The 27050-nt window shown below is 41.7% G+C and overlaps 1 long non-coding RNA gene across 3 annotated transcripts; it reads left to right on the top strand.

Annotated features, from left to right (window-relative positions):
* The first annotated feature begins 772 nt into the window (after positions 1–772).
* Positions 773–25569, top strand: LOC125439245. 3 transcript variants are annotated; one of them, XR_007245507.1, is made up of 4 exons: positions 773–983; positions 22964–23110; positions 23709–23924; positions 25509–25569. It is a non-coding gene; the product is annotated as an uncharacterized LOC125439245 (long non-coding RNA). The 3 variants fall into 3 exon arrangements; XR_007245506.1 differs by lacking the exon at positions 25509–25569 and adding an exon at positions 24707–25344; XR_007245505.1 differs by lacking the exon at positions 25509–25569 and having other exon boundaries at positions 23709–25344.
* The last annotated feature ends 1481 nt before the right edge of the window (positions 25570–27050 follow it).

Here is a 27050-nt window from a genome sequence, read left to right on the forward strand (position 1 = left end):
TTATTTATAGGGGGACAGTATAATTTTTAAACTTTTGAAACATTTGGAAGTTGTTATTGGTCAGTATCTCTGTGGGTCAAGATCCTTAGTACAAATTCCTTAACCAAAGCATCTGGAAATCAAATGATTTTGCTGAATCTTTAGAAAACCTCCGTTTGACTTTGAGAGGTTAAACTTTTGAAGCCCATTTTGATAAAGATAAGTAGAAGGATGGGCAAAGGGAAAAAACTGATTTTGTCACCCTTGAAATATGCTTTGAATCCACCTTCGCTAACCTCATAGCCCAAAATGCACTCTGTATTATTAAGAGAAAGCTTGCAAGTGTAAATACTCTCAATGAAATCAACACCATCAAACTGATTTGTAACTAGTCCCTTAATACTGCCATAAAGTTTACTGCAGTGAAAACACTGGCTCTGCATATTGCTTTCCTCTTCCTCAGGATGTGTTTCACCTTTTGTGGCATGGCTACCATAAATCTCTTGATCCAACAGCCTCTTGTCTGCAAGTGATTTCAAGCACTATCATAAAAATGAAACAGACAGACTTAATTTGAGTTCCAGACTTAAGGAAACCTAACTAAAATATTAGCATAATTTCACTGAAGACGGAGGAAATTGTTTAAACGTGTGTATTAGAGAGTGTCTGCAATTTAATACATCTCTCAGCTGGCTCTTGGGTGCCACCCAGTGAATGATTTAACAGCATTGTTAAGGGTGTCCGTGGCGCACCACAGGCCATGTTAATATGCAGCAGTGATCACAGACGCTCACAAAGGAGAATGGTAGGAAGTGGGAAAGATTCATGACATGTTCAAGCTGAAACTGCAAATAATAAGCTTTATATCTTTCCTGGAGGGTTTCTCAACTGGGCAACCCCCTCAATTTGCGTCATGGATCAACAGATTGGACAAATAATTACTTCAGATATTTCCTGCAAAGACATGAAACAAGCTTCCTGAAAGAAAGTCTCCCTCGTTGTTTGTGAGTTTGTTTTATCTTTTACTGAGAGAGTGCTATATAATCAGAATTACCTCTATGGCAGACGCAATTCCCAAAGAGAGTGCCATGTTTGATGACCGTTGCTGGAATTCTAAACATCTTGCTATAGTTTTGTTTTTTTCTAAAAGCATTTCCAGCTTCTTGGGCAAAAGCTTGAAAAAACAGCAGAGGGACCATTTCAGTTAACTTCTAGAATATTTTTGTATCTTTTTTTAAAATGTATGATTTTTAAGGAGATGACACAGTGCTGATGCAAACTCTGTAACTGAGGCTTATGCTTTTGATCAGTGGACATTTGCCTCATTTTTATTGTTTTTCAGTAGGCAGAAGCACAGCTTAGGAGGGAGCAATTTTTGACTAGAAAAAAGGATAGTGGGGAGAGAATTAAGAACTGCAGCATCCAGAGATTTTTCTTCATTTTAAAAACAAAATTGGGTTTCATGATATCCATCTGTATGTCAGATGGAGTTTGCCCCGAAGCATGTTCACTGTGTGAAATTGGGAAGTTTCTCAGCCAAACTCATGTCACAGAATGGGTGTAGGAATAAACAAAATGTCTCACCAAGCTTCCTTGAGGAAAGGTGGTAAAGCCACACAATAGAATTCAGGAGACATTTTATTTATTTTTTTATTTATTATTCGACTTATAAGCCGCCTCATCCCCGAAGAGCTTGAGGAATTTTTTGAAAATAGAATGAAAACAATAGTGGACATTTCAGAAACATCTGGAGAAGTTTTGAAAACTGGTTTTCAACAGTTATCTCAAAGGAGAAGCAAAGAAAACAGGCTCTACCTTACATCAAAGGGTGGTTCTGTGTCTAAGTGGGGTGAAGAACAGTGATTTATGATGTACCACCATAAATCAGAATAGATTGGTCCTTGTGCAATGAAGAAAGGTGAATAAGAACATTTAAGATTCCTTATTTTTATTCTTCTACATGAAAATTACGTACCCTGTCTCAGAAATAGGATACAAGGAAGCTTTATGCTAGTATAATGCAAAGATACAGTGGAGTAATTTAAAAGTTCAGCATCACCTTTTGAGGTATTATAGCACTGAGACACACCAGTACCATGCCTGTACCACACCAGTATAATCGCAGCACTGGTGTAGAATAAGGATACAAGAGGGTGGTGGAATGGTATCCTAAGCTCTCCAGTCTATTTCCTGGCACTGCCATAACATTATGTTTCTGACAGCTTTACCCTAATTGGAAAAACTGAATGAAGGCAAAAAAACATAATCGCCATCTAGCCCACCATTTCTCCTCACATGATGCAGCTTAGGATACCAACAAACCTTGCAGCCAATCACAGTTATCCCAGGCACTGCATAAACCCCAGCCATGATATTTGTTTTTCAGGTAACAAGGTACATGACATAATGGGACCCCCACAGAGAAGATACTGTTTCATAAGGTTGTAGCAAGTGCACATCAGGCAAATATGGTGGGAGGCGATTGCTATAGCCCATCACAAACAGTGCTCTGCTCACAACCCTTATAGCCACTTCAGTTCAGAACTCAAACACCCATCTGGATCCATACTCCTCCCACTTGACATCCAGGACAATGAATTCCACACAGGGAAGAGGAGGAGGAGGCCCTTGGCTGAAGGCTTGGCTTATGCAAGGGTATCTCTTGGGGGTGTATTGTTTTTAAATTGAAATCATTTTAATTATGGACAGGCTGGGAGTAAAGAAAGTTGCAGCATATATGGTAAATAATCCTATTTACAGCCTGTACCTAACATACGGGTTGTTTGAGAGAGAAAGAGATAGAGACTCAAAAGTCTTCCACCCATTAGAGTCTGTCAGAAGTGCCTCCCACACAGTAGTTGCACCCTGTTCATAAAGGAAGAGGGACTTGCAGTCAAGTGGCCAGAAACTCATAGGGCTGTTGTTCAACATGCAAAGTTTTTTACCACAGAGACTGAGGAAATTCTCAGATCATCAGAGGTGCCTGACATCATTTTTGGGTGGTCATCAGGAAGTGATGTCACATCATCAGTGATTTCTCCTCCCCAAACTCTACCCAAAACACTCCCAGGACTGCTCACACTCATTTACATTAAGGAAATGGGAAGTCAGAGGAAGCCTGGGAATTCCAAGAGAAACATAAAATCTTCACAATGGAAGTTGCCATTGTATTGTAATGTGCAATGGCCTTGTATCTCAGGAGCAAGATCCAAGAAGCATCCAAGCCTTAATTTTTAAGTCTTGGACTCAACTTCTTCTCATCCCTATCCTGCTTGGCCATAAAAGGCAGTTAACAATAATATAGTAGCAAACCTTGGTTAAGATTATGGTGGGATGTAATATTTCCTTGTGATCTAGCAAAATAGTAAAAGGGTGCTTCTCCCCTCCTCCACCTGTGACATGCATGGTAATAAAACGTCAGTCTTTAGTGGCTGTTTATGTTGAACAGAAATTAAAACTCCCAGTTCAGGCGCAGGGATGTTACCATTATTATTGTGTTCATCTAATTTGCCTTTGGAAAAAAGTACTTTGCTATATGACAAATGGCACAATCTTTTTATTGTCATTAAAATTTAGGTTTATAACAAACTAGCGGGCCTGGCCACACATTGCTGTGGCTCAGTTTGGTCAAGTGGAAAAGAAAGAAAAGGGGAAGCAAACGGTTCAAACATGTGTCATTGCACAATGCTTGCAAGGGAGGGGAGGGGCAAGGGGCCCCTCGCTCCCCTCCCTCTCTCCCATTCCCTTGCATGGTACCCCACCCCGTCCCTCCCTAACATTCCCCTTCCTCTGCTAGGGTGGGTGGGCCATGTCCAGGTGGCGGACCCTGTCCCTTTCACTCCCTTCTCTTGCAGGGGAATTACCTTGCTTAAAACACGCTGGGAGGCATGAGCTACGTTGTGTTCAAATTTCAGAGCGTTTGGTCCAGCAAAACCCCGGACCCCCCCTCACCTTTCCCTTCCTCCGCTAGGGTGGTTGGGCCATGTCCAGATGGCGGGCTCCATTCCTTTCACTCCAGATGGCAGTGGTTTTCAAGGAAGGCATGGTTGTTTCCCTTGTATCAGAGGGTGTTGCTTTGACAGCCAGCAGATGGCACTGTTGCGGAACAGAACTGTGGTTCCAACTGACACAGTTGTGACATGTACACAACAGGAGGTGTGGAAACAGTATGGAAACCTGGCCACACGCGAATGCGACGTTGTGTGAAAATTTCAAAGCAATCGGTCCAGTAGTTTGGGAGATTACCTGTCAGCAGAAAAATGCACTGACAGATTTTTATATATATAGATGTCATACTCAGTCTTTCTTGCCAATGAGGACCAAAGCTGCATTGTTCTCCCATCCTCCATTTTATCCTCACAACTACCCTGTGGGGTAGTTGGAGATTGGAGAATAAGAGACACCTGACAGGTTGCTTAAAAGCTGTCTTATTGTGAAGATAACCTGAATCCCAGTGTTCCAATCCCCTTCATTTTGACACTGCAAATTCCATCATCATTTGGGGGCTGATGGCCACTTTTCAAATGTGTATCATACTGAAAAGAAACCTATACAGGTTTTGGCCCAGGAATTGTTACAATCATCCTGAAGCTGGTGGCCAATTTTGAGTCTCTTATTCTGTTGAGTTATGTCTGCCATAAATGGACATATGGACAGACAGGCCAATTATTTTATTATTATAGACTTGTGGTAACAGCAAGCAAACTTAATTGTTTTGTTATGATATTTGATTTGGATCAGAGAAACTTCTCAGCTGCCACTGGCATGCTACAGTGCTTTAAGATCTACATAGCAGCTGGTTGACTTTGGGGGCAGTGAAGGTTTACCATTAGACTAATCATAAGTATACATCAGTACCTCATTGCAAAAATGGTACAGAACTGCTTGCATGTTCATCTATGTTATTTTAAAAATTCATTCAATTTGGTCTTTTTCTAAGGCAGGGGTCCCTAATCTTTTTGCACCAGTGTTCATGTTTGGAGTTCCAACATGGTGTGAGGATGCAGCACCTGGGAGTGACTGGGCCCATGTGGAGTTCAGGGGCAGGTGCACAGCTGAACATGGAACCTGCCAGCACTGATCTCATCCTGCCCCCAAACTCCACAAGCAGTTCAGGAGTGAGGCACACTTGTTCAATACTAGGCTCATCTGGGTCCAGATTTAAATTACAGGAATTCTGACCTAGGGAAGTGGGCACAACTACAAAATGGCCACCATGAGAATAGGAGTCAATCAGATATCAGGGAGTAAAGTTATGCATACATCTAATAATAGTTCTTCAATGTTTCAGGCAGAAGCCCTGCTTGGCAGAATGTCTATTAAAATGAACATATAGTATACTAATATTTCCTTGCTTATAGACACAGAAAAGGTCCTTGTGCTGTGAAATCATCTGCTGCTGAAGCAACACTTTGAAAGCACTGCACAACCATAAATTTCAATGTCCAATCAGCAGCCCAGCTGGGCAAAAGCTCCACCTGGCACGACCAACTTTCTGAAAACACTTGGCAAGTGCCAGGGAAGGTGTTGATAAGTGCCATGGTACCCACAGCCACCAGCTGTAAATCTCATGTTATTCACTGGGTCTTATGCCCAGGATAAGTGCTCTTAGGATTGTTCCATTTGTGAACTGTGAACCTTGGCACTTTCACCGACTGGAAGACCTGCCACCTGCCAGCCTCCCTTGACTTCCTATAACGTGTGAAATATACACAAAATGGATGAATTAACTAAGCATATGTCAAGGTCAGGAAATGAAGAGGATGATGGTCTCTGCTAAATGGGCTACACAAGAGCACTTTAGAATGTGTGGTTTGCTAAAGAGCTTATTTAGTCTTACTAAGCTAGGAAATAACTTTGCCTGAATATTTATAATCAGAATTGATATTCCCAGTACCTTGTACTATAAAAGCCAACCTTCATATGGGAAAATAAAACAATATAAACTTATGAGGTACAAGATGACATCACTATTGTTTTCCTTCCAAGAAGAGGATGAGTTTTTAAACTGGAAATATTAGGCATTAAAAAACTGAACAGGATTCTGTCAGGCTAATCTCATTATGCTGGTAGCCATTACAGTCAAAATGAGTTTCCTTTGCCTTACTTTGGGTTGGATTCAAAAAAAGCTCTCAGAGGAAAAGGGTCATTACATTAAGGTAGTGAGTTACTAAACTGAGCTTCCTATTATCCTGGGGTATGTATATTCATGTTTTCTTAAACCATAGTAGATGAGATGAATAATCCAGGTATTGTTCAGTGGTTTGAGTTACACATTTCCTTCAGATGAGTGAAATATTGATAACTAATGAAAGGAAATGTAGAACATTTGAAATGAACTAAAACAGACTAGAATGTAACAATTCTAAATAATATGCCCCCTAATTCTGGAAGAATTCCCTGTGGTTCAGGAACAGTTACGCCTTTTTATGCAAGCCCAGGGTTAAGATCCTTACATCCTGTTCAGCCACTACCGTAACCCTGGTAAAATAAGCATTTTATAACCTGGAGCCATTTTGTCTGTAGATTTTGGCTCCTGGCCTCTAAATTCCCTGAAGAAGAAACCAGAATCTCAAAAATGGTATATTAACTCTAATACTACATTAAAAAAACCCAACTCTTGCAACTATACTGAGAATTAATTAATCTATATCCATTTAGAATAATAGTCGTAACTTACATTGACAAGAAGCACTTTTAACATCCTGTCAGGTCGCAGCCAACTTATGGTAACCCCAGGAAGGGGCTTTCAAGGCAAGTGAAAAGCAAAAGTGGTTTGCCGCCTTCCTTTACACAGTCATCTTTGGTGGTCTCCCTTCTAAGTTCCAACTCTGCTTAGCTTCTGAAATCTATTGAGATCAGGCTATGCACGCCACTTTCCCTCCCTTTAACATCCTATATTGTATAAATGGTATCATACCAAGCCATATTAGGCATATTCAGATGGTAAAATTTTATACAGACATATTATGATCTTGGAATTATATTGTAGGAAAAACCACACTTTGAAGAAGAGAACAGCAAAAATAGTGATTCGTATTTATAAACTTTATAAAGTTGCCTTATGCAGAAAGATTATTGTTCCATCTAACATTGTCATCTACTCCAACAAACACTTCTCCAGCATATCAGGCAAAGAAAGGCCTTTCATAACACATAAAATAACACATAAAATTCTGTAAATGGAGATGATGGAAATTTTGCTTGTTTATTTTTGATCATTTCTATCCAAAGATGTCCAATAAAGTTGGTTGAGGAAGTTTCTAGTATAAAATAAATAATAAAACAAATCTGGTTGATGGTTTTAAAGAGTTTGTCGTGACCCCAGAGAAGCTCTTATTATTTTCTTATTAAGCATCAGTTTCCCTATAGCTAGTATGGGTTTAGTTCCTTGTATAGTGTTTTAAAGGAGGGAATTTTAGTTAGCCCCTGTCCCTTTAAGAAATCTCCCTAGAGGCACAACAGGTATTCCTACCAAAACTAAACACCATCACTTTACATTCTCTGTGATAATGGATACACTGAGTGTTGGTGTTGCTGTGTGTGAAATTCAAGCATGCTGTTCCCTTAGCAAGGAAACTCATTGTGCTGTTCTGTACTTAACATCATTAATAAGCCTCAGGAATGTCTTTAAAACAGGAAGCTGCTTATGAACTTTATTATCCTAAAGAAAACAGATTGGTAGCCAAAAAGGAAGGGAAACGGGCAACTCTCACTTCTTGCAGGACATCAACATTAAGTATTGAACAGAAAGCCAAGACATGCTGGATAAGCAGAAATGGACTAAAATGTTAGTTGGTATTTCCTTTCATTGCTATGTAGTAAAATTAGGGCATAATTTTTTGGAGAAAGGGGGTTGAACACAATCATCAATGTTTGGCACATAATCACCAATGTTTGTGTTCATGGAAATTCTGTTAGATGTTCATGCAAAAGCTGCCTAAAAAGACTAGCCACGTGTCTGTAGTATTCAGATCCTAACAAGAAGCAAATGTCCCAAACCAAAGAATTTTTTAAAAGTCTTCTGGGGCATTTGCAGCCCTGTGTCTAATCATTATCTATCTGACACATTCTGTCTCCCGTGTTTTGTGTTGTGTTTTGGAGTTATAGTTCCTTTATGTGTGTTGGAATTCTTCATTGTTCATGTCTTTCATAAATTATCTCGTTTAATCTTCCACATGGCTTTCTTCAACCTCTATCTGTATCACCATTCTTTCCCCTTTGTACCACCTTATGAATGCACCAACTTCTTCTGGTTTATTTATTTATTTATTCGACTTTTATACTGCCCACCCCCGGAGGGCTCTGGGCGGTGTACAACAACTAATATAATCTAAAATACTAAGAAGAGCACATTCAATAAACACATACAATATAATAAAATTAGGGCTCTAAATCTCACATTAAAACCATTTAAAGCAGCATATAAAACATCACGTCCGGCAATCTAAAGGTCCCTCTGAGGAGGGAATGGAAAGGCCCAAGATGTAAAAGGCCACAGATGATAAAAAGGGAAGGAGGGGGCACCATCAGCAGCTGGCTTCTCCAAAGGTCCGGTGGAACAGGTCGGTCTTACAGGCCCTGAGGAACTCTCCAAGGTCCCGCAGGGCCTGGACAGTTGGAGGAAGAGCGTACCACCAGGCAGGGGCCAGGGCTGTAAAGGCCCTGGCCCTAGTGGAGGCCAGCTGCATCATTGAAGGGCTGGGGACCACCAGAATACTGGCCTCCGCTGAACGCAGAGGCTGAACTGGGACATGCGGGGTCAGATGGTCCCAAAGGTATGAGGGTCACAGGCCGCATAAGACCTTAAAGGTTAGCACCAACATCTTGAAGACGATTCGGAACTCAACTGGAATCCAGTGCAGACAATGCAACACTGGCAAGATATGATCTCTAACGACACCACCAGTGAGCAGCTGGGCCACAGCATTTTGGACCAGTTTCAGCTTCAGAATCAGATGCAAGGGCAGGCCCATGTAGAGCGAGTTACAATAGTCTAACCTGGAGGTGACCGTTTCTTTCCATTATATTCAACTGCCAGAGTGTAAGCCTAGGCTGTGAACTGCCAGATATCCTAAATAATGGCTAATGTTTCCCAACTTATTTAGATTAATGCTTTGAAACAATAGGACTCAACCTGGTACCTATCTGTGTGTATTTGAAGCTGCTGCCTGTGTGGACTTTATATGTTGCTTGGAACAATGCTGAAACAGTGCCCAACTGTGCATCTCGGCATGTTTTTCTGACAATGATAAATCACATTTTAGTAGCTTGGGGCAACTGTTGAAAGTCTAGGACCTAAAGAGATTAACTGTGGAAGTCTGTAAAAAATTGAAGTGCCAATGCCTTGTTATGTGACAAGATGAGCAACAGTCCCATCTGTTAGCATTCCAGGAGAAAGGAAAGGGTATGCTAAATGGGTTATTCAGGAAACACCCAGTCATGGGATTTTGCCTCCTTGTTGTGTATTGAGTTACAAATACAGTACTTATCTATAAAAGGCCATCCGCAGGAGAAAATTTAAGCTGTTACATTACATTTGGACTAAAATTTGTACTAGGAAGCTGAATCTTTTAAATGTAAACGTTTCATGCCATCTAGAACAAACCTGTTTCACTGAGCATTTCACTTATAGTTGCTAAAGTGTGAGGGAATTTCACTTGGAAATGTATTGTGCTCTGCCTTCTATTTTTTTTAATAGTCCCGTCACAGTTGATTTATCATGGCTTCATAGGGTTTCTAGGCAAGAGATGTTCAAAGGTGGTTTACCATTCCTTGCCTCCAAGTTCTAAATCTATCTTCATTTTCAAAATGACCAGGGGTTGCATAGTTTGGTTACCTACTATCTCTGAATTCTATCCAAGGCATACAAAAGCTAAGAGACACCTTTGTGGGGGTTTTCTTCCTCACTGGACGTGCTCATTCTGATAGGGAAATCAAAACTAAAAAGAATTTGACTGTGCAGTATTTTATTTATCTTTTTTGAAGCTATTTCTAGAATGGTTCACTATTTTATTTTTAAATAGTGTGACTGATATTCCAAACTTGCCTTAGGATTAGGTGGGGTGGGAAGGGGGTGGGATGAGAGAGAATGTGTCTCCTTTTATTTTCTGATGACAAATACTTCTCAGTGAAGTTTACTTGGCTCTGTGAATTAAATGCTGGAAAGGATATTTGGCTATTTTGCATTGTGTGGTAAAAGTAGTATCTACAAAATGTTTGAGCTACTTTCCAGTTGTTCAAACATTAATTATACTGACATGGCACATGGCATGTACACTCTGGGAAAGCTCTGGAACTTTAAATCAGACATTATGCTACTAAGGCAGAAAACCATTAGTTGCTGTTGCTGAAACTGTGAAGGCAGTCTATTGAGAGAAATGTTGGCTGGAAGACAGAGCTCATGCCCCAGTCCTTTAAGCAGTTTCAAATCTCCTCCCCCACCCCAAAATCTTTTTCCTGTGTGTTTGCCTTTTTCGGGCTGGTTCACAGAACAGGTTTCCTCTGATTCTTCTGTTCATTGGTTCAAATAAATGCACTAGTGTACAGTACAGTGCAAACAGTTAAAATTTAGCCTTGATAACAGTATTTCAAAAGTAAATGCAATATTTATGTTAAGATCATCTTGCTTGGAGCAGCTAGATACCCCGTCATTCCTATACCCTGTTCCTACACCCTATACCTTCCTATATCCTGTCATTCTCAGGCTCCATCCCCAAAATCTCCCAATCTGTAGTTGACAACTGTATTTGGGGGTCCTAGTGGCTAGAAAAGTGCAGTAACAGTACTTAAATAAAAATGGTATCCCAGATCTCTTCACACAAACTGAAGGCAGCATGCATAGATTTCCCATTATTGTATCCTAAAAACAACTTTGCAAAATAAATTAGCCAGGGAGCTCAAATCTAGTCTATGGTTTTGCAGTGAGCATCATGGCTTAATGGAGATTTTAATTAATCTTCCCAGTCCAAGTTAATCATTATTGGGTCTTACCTCAGGTCCTACTTTGGTGTTGGTGGTAAGGTGGGCTGTAACAAAAAATAAGTCCAACACTCTAGTGACTAGATGCTGACTCTAATGGCATTTTGTCTTGGCAGTTAGAATTTGTCTGGGTGTGTCTTGATTTCATGTGATAACACAAGTTAACAATAACCGTGTCACAATTGCAGGAAAGGTTGTGTGTATGAATTGGACCTCAGAAGGCCTAGGCCCATGTTGGCGAACCTTTGGCACTCCAGATGTTATGGACTACAATTCCCATCAGCCCCTGCCAGCATGGCCAACTGGCAGGGGCTGATGAGAATTGTAGTCCATAACATCTGGAGTGCCAAAGGTTCGCCAACATGGGCCTAGCCCTAGGAACATAAGAACATAAGAACATAAGAACAAGCCAGCTGGATCAGACCAGAGTCCATCTAGTCCAGCTCTCTGCTACTCACAGTGGCCCACCAGGTGCCTTTGGGAGTTCACATGTAGGATGTGTGAAAGCAATGGCCTTCATGCGGCTGTTGCTGCCCCGAAAGCACCCTGGACTGTTAAAGGCATTTGCAATCTCAGATCAAAAGAGGATCAAGCATTTGCAGCCATAGATCGACTTCTCCTCCATAAATCTGTCCAAGCCCCTTTTAAGCTTTCAACTGTCCAGGTTATGTGGCCACATCACCACCCTCCTGTGGCAGCATATTCCAAAACACCTAACTGCCATCGCTATGGGAAGTGAAAGTGTTTTCCCTTTTTTATTAGTTCTGTAATTCTTCCCCAGCATTTTCAATGAATCGCCCCTGCACCTAGTCTTGTGAGAATGAGAGAAAAATTTCTCTCCTGTCAACATTTTCACCCCATGCATAATTTTATAGAACTTCAATCCTCATATCCCCCCCTCAGACGCCTCTCTCTCCAAACTAAAAAGAGTCCCAAACGCTGCAGCCTTTCCTCATAAGGAAGGTGCTCCAGTCCCTCAATCATCCCTGTTGCCGTCTCCCTCTGCACTTTTTTTTTTTTTCTATCTCTTCAATATCCTTTTGCAGATGTGGAAGTACCAGAACTTGAACATAGTTACTCTAAGCGGTCTTGCACACTCTATTTTATATAAGGAGACATGACAATCTTTGCAGTTTTATTATCAATTCCTTTCCTAATTATCCCCAGCATAGAGTTTGCCTTTTCACAGCTGCCATGCTACATTGAGTTGACATTCCCATGGAACTATCAACTAAGACGCCCAAATCCCTTTCCTGGTCTGTGACTGATAGCACTGACCCCTGTAGCGTGTATGTGACATAACAGAACATAACAGAAATAATGCTGCAAACATAATTATGTTTTTTACACCAATTTCACCTCATTGTAAGGTCTTCACATAGAAACACATCATAGTCTGATACACATTTCCTCTAAGAAATGCCACAAAAATGGAAATAACCATGAGAGTCATCATGGCATAGTGATTAGGACTGAGGAAACCTGTGTTCAAATCCCTGCTCGGTCATGAATCTGGAACAGTCACTTTCTGTCAGCTTAGTCTGCCTCCCAGAGTTTTTGTGAGAATAAAATGAAGACTGGCAGAGCAGAACCATGGAGTTTGCTATGAGCTCCTTGGGCAGGATAACAATGTAACTCATTGGTGGGCAAAAACTATAAAAGTGTACCAACAATCTCTAAAACATTTTCCTCTAGAAAACCATCTTTTTTTTTAGAACAGCATCTATTTCCAGATAAGTTACCTCACTGCTAAAGAAAGAACTGACCAGAACTGGTTGAGTACCATTGGAAACAACATACCGGTATGCCTATATAAAACAAAACAACAAAGAAAACTTGATCCTAGCCTATTGCTCCAGAAAATATTGTTGACTGCCAGAGCAATTCAAGTAGCTGCTTCATATTTAATCATATAGTGAATTCTTCCCAAGAGGAAGAAACCAGTTTCAGAGAAGAAGGCCAGTTTTTAGAGCATCTGAAAGTAATTAACTCTTGCTGTCTGGTAATATCCAATGTAGTAACATGTGCCATGCTTCTCTGCAGAACTCATTGGATAAAAGCAAATGTATAAAGGCAAGCCACTTAAATTAAAACTGGAAAAATAACCCAAAATGTAAGTGGCAGCATCACTTTGGATATATTTAAATGTTCAAGCTCTTTTCTCTTATGGAAATCACAAGGCCGGCTCCAGTGACTTAAAATAGGTACATAAAATAGCCAATTAAAATCAGATTAAAGCCAGTAAAGTATTACTGCTAATGCTCCATTTCCTTGTCAGCTTAATTCCAGGTGTGGTATGGTAAACCTAGCAAAAAAAATTTTCAGCATTTCCAAAAAGCTTTGGGTTTTGGCAAATAGCCCACAGGGAGTTCCACCACTGAAGAGCACCTGCTGGGAATATTCTCACTGTACTTTCCTTGTAAGAATGTAGACTTATATAGCAGGTTCAGGAAATTGCTTTTCAATTAGGTTGGGATTATGACAAGACACATGAAAGAGGACAAAGGGAAACCAATATTTGTAATGCACATCTGATGATGCTGAATTGTGTGTCCTCCTCAGAATAACGTCATGTAGTACCTTGTATGGAAATCCTCTTGTGATTAAGCACTGCACAATGATCATAGGTAGAGTGACCTTTTAGGAAATCTATTTGCAAAGGCTTGAGAAAGGGGATTGCCCAAACCTGCAATTTTTTAAGAAAATGCATTGCATAGAGTTTGCCGGCAATAGAAAGTAAACGGATTGGCCGATAATCCTCTTGTGTCGCCTGCCTTCCTCCCAACCAAGTACCAAGGCCGGCTTGGGGGCCAGGCCAGCATTCGACCAGGTCCGGCCATTGTTATTTGTGGGGGCTGTTGGGCAGCAGATGGTGAAGCTCAGTAGCTGAGCAAGTGGGCTGCCAGGGGGAGGGTGTTGTGGGAATCAAGGCTTCCATTGTTGACTCAAAGGGTCAGCAGCAGGGAAGCCTTCACCCAGGTACAGCTGTCTTTATTGTGGAGGCAGCTCAGCAACACATAAACAGTTTGCTGCCTGAGCAAATGGGTCCCCGGGAGGTGCCCATAGAAAGCCTGTTGCGAGCGATGAGGCTTCCTTCAGTGACTAACAGGGTTGGTGGTGGGGCGTTCCTCACCATGCATTTGTGTTTATTTGCTAGGAAAGGGAGGAAGTGAGGAAGAGGTTCATGATGAAATGGGCTTTGTCTTTAGTATTATATAAAAGGCTAGCCATGGCTGGTACAACTTACTTCCAGCCAGTCATCATGCACACACAGCTGGGGGTGGGGGGCAGAGCTTACATAGAACAGGTAAAAAAAGTATTTAATTTATTTTATTAAATTTATATCCCACCCACTCCCAATCAGATTCAGGCTCAAACAAAATAGCGTAATATGGTAGTTACTTGCTCTCTTGCACAATCACCCTTCTTCCCCACTGCTGAATAATTATAGCCACTGTACCATATGCAGCTGCCTAAAGAGGAGCATGGGAAGGTTGCCACTGCTGGCAGCTGTAACTGTTCCATTAACTGCTATGTGGCAATTCTGGAATCTGGGAAGAAAAGCAGGCATCCGGGAATAGGAGAAAAAGGAGGAGGGAGCTGGTAACATGAGGCCAAGAAGGGAGGAAAGGTAGTGGGGGTTACCCTTGGTGTCTGCCATTAACCCTTGCATGCCAATGAAGTCATCTGGGAAGAGGATGAGGAGGGAGCTGGTGATGTGAGGTCAAGGAAGGAAGAGAGGTAGGATGGGTTGGTCCCCTCAGAGGGCGCTATTAACGCCCCAACAGTTTTCTAGAGCTCGTTGTATTTGTTCATACAGCAGGCTTTACAGCCAGTTATTACAAAAGGGCTTTCTCTGCAGAGAATTTTTAAAATCAATTTGAAAGTCATGTTCAGTGAGAAGAAAGTAAAGCCTCCCTCACCTCTAGTTCTAATTTGTTGTTGAAGTGGGGGAAAAGTTAAGAAATCAATCTGGTGATTGACATGCTGGACAGAGATAAATTCAGGCTTCTTATGGAAGTTTGGATGATGGGCAATTATTTTCAGCACTCAAAAGAATGACAGAAGGAAAACAGTTCTATGGACAGCCTTAAAATGGTAGATCATGAGGTATTATACAATCTTTCTTCTGACAAAAGGAGTTTTTCCTCTAAGTAAATAACTTGATTTGTGCATTTGTTTCCCACTTGTTACACTTGTAACAGACTTCCCTCTGTGATACACCTCTGAAGATTCCAGCCACAGATGCAGGTAACACATTAGGAACAAGATCCACCAGACCACAGCCACACAGCCCGGAAAACCCACCAGAACCAGTTTCTTTAGTTTGCATTCATAATGTTTACTTGATCCTGCTAATTTACTTGCTTTTTTAAAAAGTTCATGATCAGCCCAGAGAGTAAATGACTCACATGTAAACTAAAACCACATCTTTTCTTCTGTCCCATTTTTGGCTGCTTCCAAGGCACACTGTCAATCATTCTTCTCTCAGCACTCACCTGGTTATTTGTGTGTTTCCACACTGCTGCATCACAAAACATCATGGCCACTTGCTTCAAAAAGATAATATCTCACACATATGGGAGCTGTCTTTGATCTCTGTGGTCTGTCTAAGGGTCAGAGGCCTATCTGCTCTTTCTCTGCTCCCCTCACTTCAAATGGCCTTTTTAATTTACTATGAAGCTAAAGCACAAAAGCAGGAAAATAAAGGCCTGGATTTAACAGTAATTAATGTGTCCATCTGTTTTAAGATGTATTGAACATTTGTCTAGGACAAATTTATTGCTTTATGGTACAATGCAATTGCATAATCTGCTGAAAACTTTAACTTAATATACCTAGGCAAATATATATATACAAATTTCTCTGTATCTAGCAATAGATTATCAAATAATTAAAATTCAATAAATGCTACCAGACCAAGACAGGGTTTCCAGCTATAAATGGCAACATTGTAAGAGAATTTGGGGGGGATGTGACACTTTTTGGTGTGTGGGGACACACAATGTCACTTCTCACGCAACCACAGAAGTGATGTTATTATGTTAGGAGCAACATTATATAATTCACCCAAAACTGCGGTTAAACCACAGATACATTTTCTCCTACCAGTCTGTAAAGTGCCAAAAGGGTATGGGAGACCTGATCAGGTAGATCTCTAGAGATCTTTGTCCCCGGGCCAAACATGCTCATGTTGGGAAACCAAAGTCATTTTCCTGAGCCTAAATAGCCTTGAAGGGGGCGGGGTGGGGTGTGTGTGTTTGCTTCACTGCAGGGCATCACATCCACTACTGCATTGGAGCTGTTTTGGCTCAAGAAAATAACACAGGGAACACGACTAAGGCCCTTCCCACATGCTACAATCTCAAACCAAATCAGGCCCTGGTGCCTTTAGGAACTTTGCAGAGTCTGGTTGTGGGAAGATGCATATGTTGGTGTAGGACTACAAAGGTTTGATAGTTATTGGGATGGAATACAATCAGCTTTCAGAGAAAAAAAAATAATACTGCTAGATCTGGTCCAGAATGGCAACAACTGATCCCTCACTGTGCTAAGGGGATAAGGGGTGCTATTACAAACTCTCCATCACAAAGGCACTAAGCTTGCCACTTCATATATCAGCTGCATGTCAGGAGGGTCCTCATTCTTGACTTTCCTGAAGGAGTCACTGGAGTGTATACAAGCCTGTTTATCATTTATGGTTAGATTGTTTTGTCTGACCATATTTTGTTTTCCACATTCTCCCACTACTCTAGGGTTCCCAATTTTGCCCTGGACAAATGGTAGGAGATTATGGGGGTCATCATAGAAACAATTTATACTACTATGCAGCAGCAAGAATTTCAAGAAACTATCTGGGGAAGCACCTGAGTGTCCAAAAACACAGGCTGTTGTGTAAGGTTGCCAACTCTGGCATGGGAGATTTCTTGAGGAAGCTGGAGTTTGGGGAGGAGAAAGAGTTCAGTGGGATAAGATGCCCTTCAAACCTTCCATTTCTTCTAAGAGAACTGATCTTTTTATTCTACATTTCCACACAGCTCAGGGTATTTTACAATGAATAATTAAAAATAAAATCTCTAACTTAATAACATGCCTGAAGTGCACATTTCTTTAAAAACTTTACTGAATAAAATAGCCTTATTGCTCCTTCAGAAAGTTTTGAAGGATGGTACCACCCTCATCTCCTCAAAAAACCCATTCTGTAAAGTGGAAACAACTACGTAAAAAGTTTGTGCCCTAGCAGATGCTAGACAGGCTAACGTTAGGCAAGAAACAAGCAGAAGCTGACAAGCTGAGGACTGTAACTGGTTCACATGGATATATATGGAGTGAAGTAGTTGTTTAAAAACTGTTTTAAAATAGAAAATGTGTGTTCTTGATGGCAAGTCCCTATTAACAATGGGACTGCTGCATTCTGTACCAGCTGTAACTTTCAGGCTGTCTTCAACAAAGCCAACAAAGAGCACATTAGAATAGTCCAACTGCAACATTAAAAACCATGGATTAGGATGGTCAGAACAGCTGTATAAGAAAGGAGAGAGCTAGTGAACTAGGTACAGCCAATCAAAGGTGTAGCTCTAAGGCACAGGTCTTCAAACTATGGCCCTCCAGATGTTCATAGACTACAATTCCCATGAGCCCTACCACTTGGCCATGCTGGCAGGGACTGATGGGAATTGTAGTCCATGAACATCTGGAGGGCCACAGTTTGAAGACCCCTGCTCTAAGGGGACAGGGGGCGCGATGCATTGGGAGCGCGCCCCTGTGTGGGGGCATGGTGAGGGTGTACTGGGGGCATTCTGGGGTGGGTGTGGCTGAGGACGCACCAGTGCATTGGGAGCTTTCTCCCCTTGCTACGCCTCTGCAGCCAATAGAAGGCATATACGGGCACTTCACCATCCTGTAAGGCTGAGTCAGTGTCCACTCTTAATCTGTTCTGCAAATGCTAACACCTTTCTATCCACCACCAGTCAATCCAAGCTTTTCTACAGATCTACCTTCCCAACAAGCATTACCTCAGTTTTATCTAGGTTCAGCTTCAGACATTTTCCTTAGACAACTGACTGTGGCCTTAGACATTTTCCTTAGACAACTGAGAGACTGGCTCAGAGCCAGGACAGATGCAACTGGAAGCTTAGATAATGAATGTAGATCTCAGTATCATCTACATATCGATGCCTTGTCCAGGGGTAGTGTGCCACCCCCAAACTTACCCATCGATAGAAGGTGCTTGGACACCCTTTTCTTCACCCAGTCCAACAGCGTGGGGGTAGCAATCAGGGGGAAGACAGATGCGACTGGCAGGAGATGTGGAAGTGCTGCTAGACTCCTTGGAGGGATGGGACGTGGCACAGCAGCTGATGATGGCTGAGGAAGTGGCACAGCCTGAGGAGCAGCAGCTATATGTGGTACAATGGCTGATGGGGATGGTGGAAGTAGACTATCCCAAGAAGCAGCTGCATGCAGAGATGAGCCCCATAAGACTGACGTCTAACTCCAAAGTTTCCAATAACTCATTCAGCACGCTCATTTAAATAAAGACATTAGCCCTCTATGCATTAAGTCGACAAGACTGATCCCACACTATCCCCCATCTCCACATGATGGTTGACGCATCAGCACTGTGCCTACATATGGAAAAAGCATGCTGCATCCTGATCATGAGAAATGAGCATCTGCAAGCACACTTCCTCCACAAGTAGGACAAACATGACAAGTTAGTGCTGCGTTTTGGTGGAGGAAGGCATTGTTATTATTATTAATGATTTTTTACATCACCTTATACAAAGATCTCTAGGTGACTCACAATAAAATCAGAATAATAAAACATACCAATACCGTATATACCGGCGTATAAGACGACTGGGGGTATAAGACGACCCCCCCCCCCCACTTTTCCAGTTAAAATATAGAGTACCACCTGCTCAGTACCACCCACTCAGTACCTGGCGTATAAGACGACCCCAGACTTTACAGATGATTTCCCAGGGTTCAAAAGTAGTCTTATACGCCAGTATATACAGTAAATACAATTAAAACATCATAAAATTAAACCTAACACCCACTCTACCACCACACCTCCCAGTTCAGCAGCTGTAGAGGAGGTTCCAGGGAGGCTAGCCAAAAGTCCAGGTGAAGAATAAAATCTTCACCATGTGCCTAAACTCATTAAGGTAGGTGCCTGGCAAATCCCTAAGGGCAGGGGTAGGGAACCTGCGGCTCTCCAGATGTTCAGGAACTACAATTCCCATCAGCCCCTACCAGCATGGCCAATTGGCCATGCTGACAGAGGCTGATGGGAATTGTAGTTCCTGAACATCTGGAGAGCCACAGGTTCCCTACCCCTGCCTAAGGGGAAACCAAGGGCGGAGTGAGGAGAAACTGCTGCGGTGCTGCCCACTCCCACCCTGCCCCTCCATGCCCCCTCCATGGCTATGCCCGCGCCACGGCTCTGCCCAGGGCATCACATACACACAGCTCTGTTGGCACTATGCCACTGGGGAGACCATTCCAAAGCGTGTGGGCAATCATCGAGAAAGCCCCTTCCCCCACATGTTGGCAGAGGGAGGTACTACCAGGGGACTGGCAACCGGATCTCTAGCCAAAGAGTTTTACATCAGAGGCCTAACAACTTTATTTCAAAGAACAAGAGAAACCCCTTCGTAAACAAGGCATTACCATTTTAAAAACCAAGAACAAACTTCATTTAATATCTTTATTGGGACCAACCACATGGCACATAACAGTGTTCAGGCTTTTAAGTTCCCCAGAATTCTTCAGCTGTCCGTATATAAAAAGTAGATTTTAAGCAAATTTTTAGGTCACGGTGTTAAGAAGTGCTCCTCATGCTGGTTTATGGTGGATTTCCCAACAGACAAATAAAAAGTAGGTTTCAGGTTGCTGCAGGGCAGGGGCCATCAAAGCAAGAGGTAATAAAACATGTAGACTTCTTCATAATTTTAAACCAGAGGTTCCAGCAGATTTCCCCAGCATGATTTTACAAGCCAGGACAAGCATGGATTAAGAGCAAAGGGGTGATTCTGGCACCCTAAAGATCTTGTCAGCTGAATGTACCCACAGAAAAAAAAGACAAACAGGTGGTTCTGACACTTCAGATACTGCATCTGCTCTCAATTTGGTCTCCAAGTTGGAACAGATGACAGTGATTTTATCAGCAAAGAACCTTGTAAGATCATAACAGTTTAATGCAAAATTAATATCATCAACAAGATTGAACTTAAGTGTTATCAACTACCAAACCTCTTTAAAATATGTACTGTCAAAGTCTTTCATGGCCAGATTCAACTGGTTGTGGTGGATTTTCCAGGCTGTGTGGCCATGGTCTGGTGGATCTTTTTCCTAATGTTTCACCTGCAGTTAGGAACAAAAGCCACCAGACCAGGGCCACACAGCCCAGAAAACCTACCACAACCACTCTTTAAAATAGTTGGATTCAGTGGAATTTAGTTGATGTAATGATGGTGCAGAAGAGAGCCTTCTTCACTGCTCTTGCTGCTATCTCCTCGGACTCCAAATGAGTTCTATGATGTGCTCTGTTTACTTCATCCCAACTCTTCTGCCAATGGTATTCTAGTCAGTCCACTTCATATCCCCCAGCTTCTCCCTAGTAAACCAAAGTGCCATAGATGTAGAGGGTGTAATGGTCCTGACCTGATGAGGGTCCTCAACATATGCATGACATTTCCCCAAAACCATTGTCATTGGGTTTTTTAACTCAAAATCTGAGACCACCTCTATGAGCTTGTCCATGGAATGCTCTTGAAAGCTAGGTAGATGATAAATCAGCAGAATCTTTAACCTGTTCCAGGAACCCTCCACAATGAAGATTCAGAGCTGGACTGCACTGCAGAGTTACTGTCAGAAAGAGATTTACAGACAAGTATTTTATTAATTAATTATCTAAATGGCTAGCTCGCCCCCACTCCCAAAATATGGCATAGGCAGCTCAATCCAAAGGGGGGTGGGACAGTAGAGTGCGGGAAAGGAACAGTGCCTCAGTGCCACCTCCAAGGAGGCAATCGACAGCACCAGGAAGCCCATCATTGTAAATGACTTCCACCGTACTTTTGGGTGGCATGGCTGCACTGCAAAAACGGGGTGTTCCTGGGCCAAAACTTCACTAGAAACCGTCTAAAGTTGGTTTTGCTTCTGAAATGCCTCCTTCCATGCTGTCATAGGCCCCAATGATGCAGAAGTGACAGTATGGTGGCAAACTTCCAGATTCAGGTGCTGCATAGCCACACAATGCCTTGCCGCAAGGTAACTGGCATCTGTGCCACTTTGCATGGTGCTGATGGCAATGGCACTGTGGCAGAGGTCACACCATTTCCAATGCACAATTAATTTCTCACAAAATTTTCATTATCGTATGTGCATTTCTCAATGTTACTATTCAGTTCTTCCACAGAAATATATATCCCATTGGCTTTGAAAATTGTTAGCTGTGTCTTTTGTGGAATGTATACTTTGCTGTCAACAATTGTTTCCCCTCATGAGATCTATGTTTGCACTTATATTGAAATCCCTCATTGTTCTCATTTAATTTTCTATAGTTTACTTTTAAAATTTTTCTATAGTTTACCAAACCTGTATCTCTGCCAGGCCTTGTGCCTGGCTTGTATCAGCCAGGAACTGCCTTCCATGTCCTAAATGAGACTTGTGCCAACTGTGAGCTGCTGTACCTGGACTGGCTGAGACTCCCACCAGCTGTGAGCTGCTGTCTCTGGCTTTTCATGACTCAGTCTGGCTATTAACTGCTGCCCAGACAGGGTGAGACTCATGCTGGCCATAAGCTGCTAGCCATGGGCTAGATGAAACACATAATTCCCATGATTCCCCTCATTCTATTCATTGTGCATACTGGATGGGTAATAGCACTTCTTGTCACTGCAATATGTCATGATATTCCAGTGATACTTACCTTCCCTAATAGTAGCTTGGGGTTTGTTGATCTACCACGTGGTTATGCTGCTCTCAGTTCCATAAAGAACCTAGAGTACCAGTGGTTGATGCTGGCGCAAGGAACCATGTCCCTACTCAGATCCCACAGACTGACATCTCTGGCAAGCTGCGTTCAAACATCACTTTTTCCCTGTCATGCCCCTTCCACACATGCAGAATAATGCACTTTCAATCCACTTTCAACGCACTTTGCAGCTGGATTTTACTGTGCAGAATAGCAAAATCCACTTGCAAACGATTGTGAAAGTGGATTGAAAATGCATTATTCTGCATGTGCAGAAGGGGCCTCCAGTTGCATCCGCTGCACCTACTAGACTGTTGATCTGCAGACATGTGTTCAAAAACAAAACCAGGCAACCACTTCAAATATATGTTGTTGGCACAGGATATATGGAATAATACTGGGCATAGAGAATAAACAGCTATATCTGTTGTTGGAGCAGGCCATATAGAATAATAAAGTTCTGTTGCATATCTGTACTTTATACATTAATGCATATACATTAGTGATGCTTGCATCACTGTTGCTGTAGCCCTGAAACTACAAGGGCATCCAAGAAGGAATTATAAGTGGTGACTTCTGAACATGATTCAGTATGGTATGAAAATAACTACAAATTCAACAAGGTTTGCGGACTATTTGTTTGTGCTCAGTGCATTTTACACTGTTAAAATACAGTGCATAAAGAATTAGCAAGTCTGAATATATGCTTCTCAGTTCAGCAACAAGATTGGAATTGTATCTCTTTCTCATTTGGACTAATTCTTTATATTGGTTAAAATCTAAAGGATAATATGTCAGTAGCTTCCCACATAACACTATGAATGTGTTAGATCCTCCAAATAAAAATTGCATTGTGTGTTTCTATGGGCCATTTTTTTTAAGTCAGAGGGTCACACTACTTTTCCCATAGTAGCAAATCTGAATTGTAGAAGTTAAATTGTTCAAGGCTAATCAAGCTAATCTGAAAGAGAGGAAGTTTACCCTTCATTTCCCAACAGATTCTCTTTAATTTTGCAGCCACATTGACAGGTGGCCTCATCACTCCGAGCATTACAGACCACCTTGAAGATATCAGCGCCAGTGGCCTTTGAAGTCAGAATAATCAACAAGCCATTTGATACTCGATCAGATGAAATAGCCTTGTCAGAAAAGGCCAGCTCTCAGGTATACTGATTGTCTATCAAATGGGGGATAACCTGATACATTTTACTAGTGCAGACTCATGGACCTTATGGGACAATCTAGCAGATGCCTTTTAACAGCCAATTTCTTTTCAGTGAGACAACTGTGGGTTGCAAAGAGAGTCTTTTTAATCTGATGTTAAAAAATAACAATGACCATACTCTGGTGCGCTGGGGGTGGGGGGAGCTTGCATACTGCAACTCTGGAATATAAGCAACTGTGGCAAAAACATCCACATGTGGTATTCACATATATGTATTTTTCACATGACGTCGGAGTTATATTTTTGTAGAAATGGGATATTAATAGATCCATCCAAAGCTGACTGAAATGCCAATGAAAGTAGAGGTACGTTCCCATTTCATTCACCCTTTAACACCTTTCCTGGAGAGATCTGATTGGCTTCCTGAAACTAGTGAAGTCTTCCTGAAACTAGTGAAGATCGTTTCAAAGCTTGTCTTCCTGAAACTAGGGAAGATCGTTTCAAAGCTTTTCCAGGCTACTGATATTGATACCTCTGCTGGGTGTATGTTCAAAATTTTATTTATTGTACTTATAGTCAATTTTTCTTTTTCAAAAGCAAAACTCAAGGTGGCTAAGACGAAATACGAAGGACTGAAAGCAGACAAATGAAAGAGGCCTTTTTTCCCTGCCCTTCCTGCTCACACAGTGTCTGGCTGCTGATGGAACAGAAAGTGGATAACAGAGGGGAGAGGCCATGAGAGGAAGTTCATTCTCTCACCCCCTCCTTCTGTGGCACTGAAGGACTTGGAATGTAAAGCATGAGATATGCCAGGTAGTTCCTGTAGTATTGCTTTAGTGATGTATTTTATAAGGTTTTTAAATAGTGGCGTGAATATATCATTTTCTTTCTTAAATTGTGCAAAGAAGCTTTTTAAAAGCTAAAAAGGGCCTCCTGAAAATAATGATTTAATCAGAAACTGTTTTGAAGTACCAACTCTAAGTAAATATGAATTGCACACATCCTTCCAAATGAAAACATGTTTGGAAACATGTTTATTACTCAATTTCCAAGGATGTACAGCACCATGTATTGGGCTAGCCTATTTTATCTGTACAACAATTTTATCTTTACAGCAGGTTAGGCTGAGAGATGGTTGGTTGCCTGAAGCCTCCCACAGGAAACACTAGCAGTGTGTCCTTTTCCTTATCCTGCATTACACTTTCCCCATTATTGTGTCTCTGTTGTCAAAGTTACTGTTAGCTACAATGTGAAAGCCCAGCTCCCTTCTGACCCTTAATCCCAGAAGGAAATAATTGTTTATCCTATTTATATGCTTGGATGGTACAAAGAACTGTGTTTAAAACCATAACATCACTTTCCTGCATTTCAGTAGTAGGGCACTGCATTTTTTTCATAAAAATGTGTCAGACATTTTGCTGTGTTTAGCACCTAACGAGGAAGCAGCATTCTTCAGTATGAATGGCCACAGTTCATTCCAAGAGTAATGATAAATGTCAAGGGAAACTGGAGTGCTCAACCACAATGCGAAATGATCTATTGGTAGTCGTTAGCACAACCCAAACACTAAAAGCTTCCTCTCCTCTAATGTCTAGGATTTGCAGGTGTTTCAGATCATGAAGGTTCACACCAGACACCGTCCAAAATAGAGGCCAGCTTCCTGACTTATTAGGGCCTATGGAAACAATGTTGCTGCTATTACCTACAAATAACCCCTGAGGTTTGACAGCTGGCACCTTCAGCAACCTTTCTAGGCACATCTTCATCACAGCTTTGATCCTGACAGTAGGTAGAGAGGAAATCTTTTGTTAACCTATAAAGAAGATGGTGCTGCTTCAGGGAACATTAATCAGCCTTTTCATGAAGATTGTAGTAATAATTTTAAGTGGCTTTCTTGTAACAGGCACATACAATAAATGATGAATGGGAAATATTCTTCCTGGACTAAAACTAAGACTGGGAGCTTTATACAGACTAGAACTGTTAGCTTGTCATTGTTAGACACAATTAATCCCTAACATATTTATTTTTGATTGATCAGGTTATATATGAATAATTACCTTTCAAGCATATGGGAAATAATACACGTAAGTTCTAGTTAGGTGTATATAGATGAGTATAAACCTGAGTGATTTTGTAAGACTAACAGATGCTTATGTAACCCCCATGCCCTGAATGGATTGGCCCAGAATGGGTTGACCCAGTAAGGGGGTGGAGACTCGGAGCAGCAGAGAGGCTGAAAGAGCTCTTTTGCAGAAGAACAAGGCTACCAGACTCGGACCTTGATTTCTATAAGCCCTTAACACCTTGTTAAGGTAATTGCAATATTGTTGGAAACTACTGGGAAGGTAGTTGTTGTTTTTGCTATGTTGTAAATGTTGGAGTTTATTGTTTCAGGGTTTTCTTTTGTGGTTGTAATGGGTGAGAGTTCTCCTGGAGACCTTCATCATGTTGCAACCTGTTCATCAAGCCCTTGGAGTCTTCAGGAGCCAGCCAACTTGCAAAGAAGAATTTGGACTTGGCAATATCAGTAGACTGTAAATAGAAGGACTTGAAATGCAACCTTGAATTATAACGTTAAATGTTGATGTTTTAAAAGTGTTAATTGTAAAGAAAAGTAAACCATTTTGTTGTTTAAAAATTGTTGTTGCAACTCATTCCAAGTACTGCCCCACAGAACCCACAAGCTGAGGTTACACTTACACAATGTACTCCAGCTGTGACCCTTTGATTGGCAGTTATCTAATCTCTAATTACAACAGGAAAACAAAACTGACTGGAATTAGAATGAATATTAATTGCTGTGAGAAGACACTAACACTGAAATATTGACTTTAACATTTCTGTCAAGCCAGACTTGAATCATGGATGGATCTTCTTGGACTCAACTACACGAGATTCTGGAAGTTCCACGAAAAGATCTCCTGTATTTTTCCCCAGCTAAAAATCAGGCTTGCAAAGTTCTATACACAATTAGGATAACAGTACAAAGGAAGGGGGAATGTAGTCTTCTTCTGTCCCTTTTTAAGGGTCAGGGTTTGAAATGAAATTTTTAAAAATTTTAACATATATAATATAATTAATGAAATGGGTCCAGGACAGTGATGGCGAACCTTTTCAAGACCGAGTGCCCAAATTGCAACCCAAAACCCACTTATTTATCGCAAAGTGCCAACACAGCAATTTAACCTGAATACTGAGGTTTTAGTTTAGAAAAAACGGTTGGCTCCGAGGCGCATGTTACTCAGAAGTAAGCTTGGTGGTAGTCATGGCTTTGTTTTGAAGCAACTGTGCAACTCTTCAAACAGGTGAATCATGACCCTAGGAGGGTTTACTCAGAAGCAAGCCCCACTGCCAGCAACCAAGCTTACTGTCAGGTAAAGAATCATGCTTTAGTTCTTCCCATGAAAATCAGTGGGGTTTAACAGTGCTTCCCCCCCCCCCTCACGATGCACTCTGTGAGCACATGCCCACAGAAAGGGCTCTGAGTGCCACCTCTGGCACCCGTAAGTTCGCCACCACTGGTCTAGGACTATGTACCAGCCATAAGTTCGCCACCACTGGTCTAGGACTATGTACCTTTAGAACAAGCATACTGTCAGTCACCTGCTCAGACAATAAAATGCTTGTAGGTTTTCAAGGATTTTATTGAAGACATAAGAAGACAGTTCTGGCGAAAAGGCACCAAACAGTTGATACTATGGGTAGCATAATCCCCACCCTCACATGGGAACAGACAGAATCAGAAATGTCCAGCTTGGAGGCTCTTCCCAGCCACAGAACTCCAAGGCCAGCACTGTTGATAGACATTTCCCCCCTCCCAACAAGAGCATCCTGACATTCCAGGGGAGTGGGGCTGACCTTAGCTTCCAGAGTCCCCATGTACCAACAGAATCACCAGCAGAGATATGCCACAATTTTCATGGAGTGTTTCTATTC

Source organism: Sphaerodactylus townsendi, linkage group LG09 (genome assembly GCF_021028975.2).
Source record: "Sphaerodactylus townsendi isolate TG3544 linkage group LG09, MPM_Stown_v2.3, whole genome shotgun sequence".
Taxonomy (NCBI): domain Eukaryota; kingdom Metazoa; phylum Chordata; class Lepidosauria; order Squamata; family Sphaerodactylidae; genus Sphaerodactylus; species Sphaerodactylus townsendi.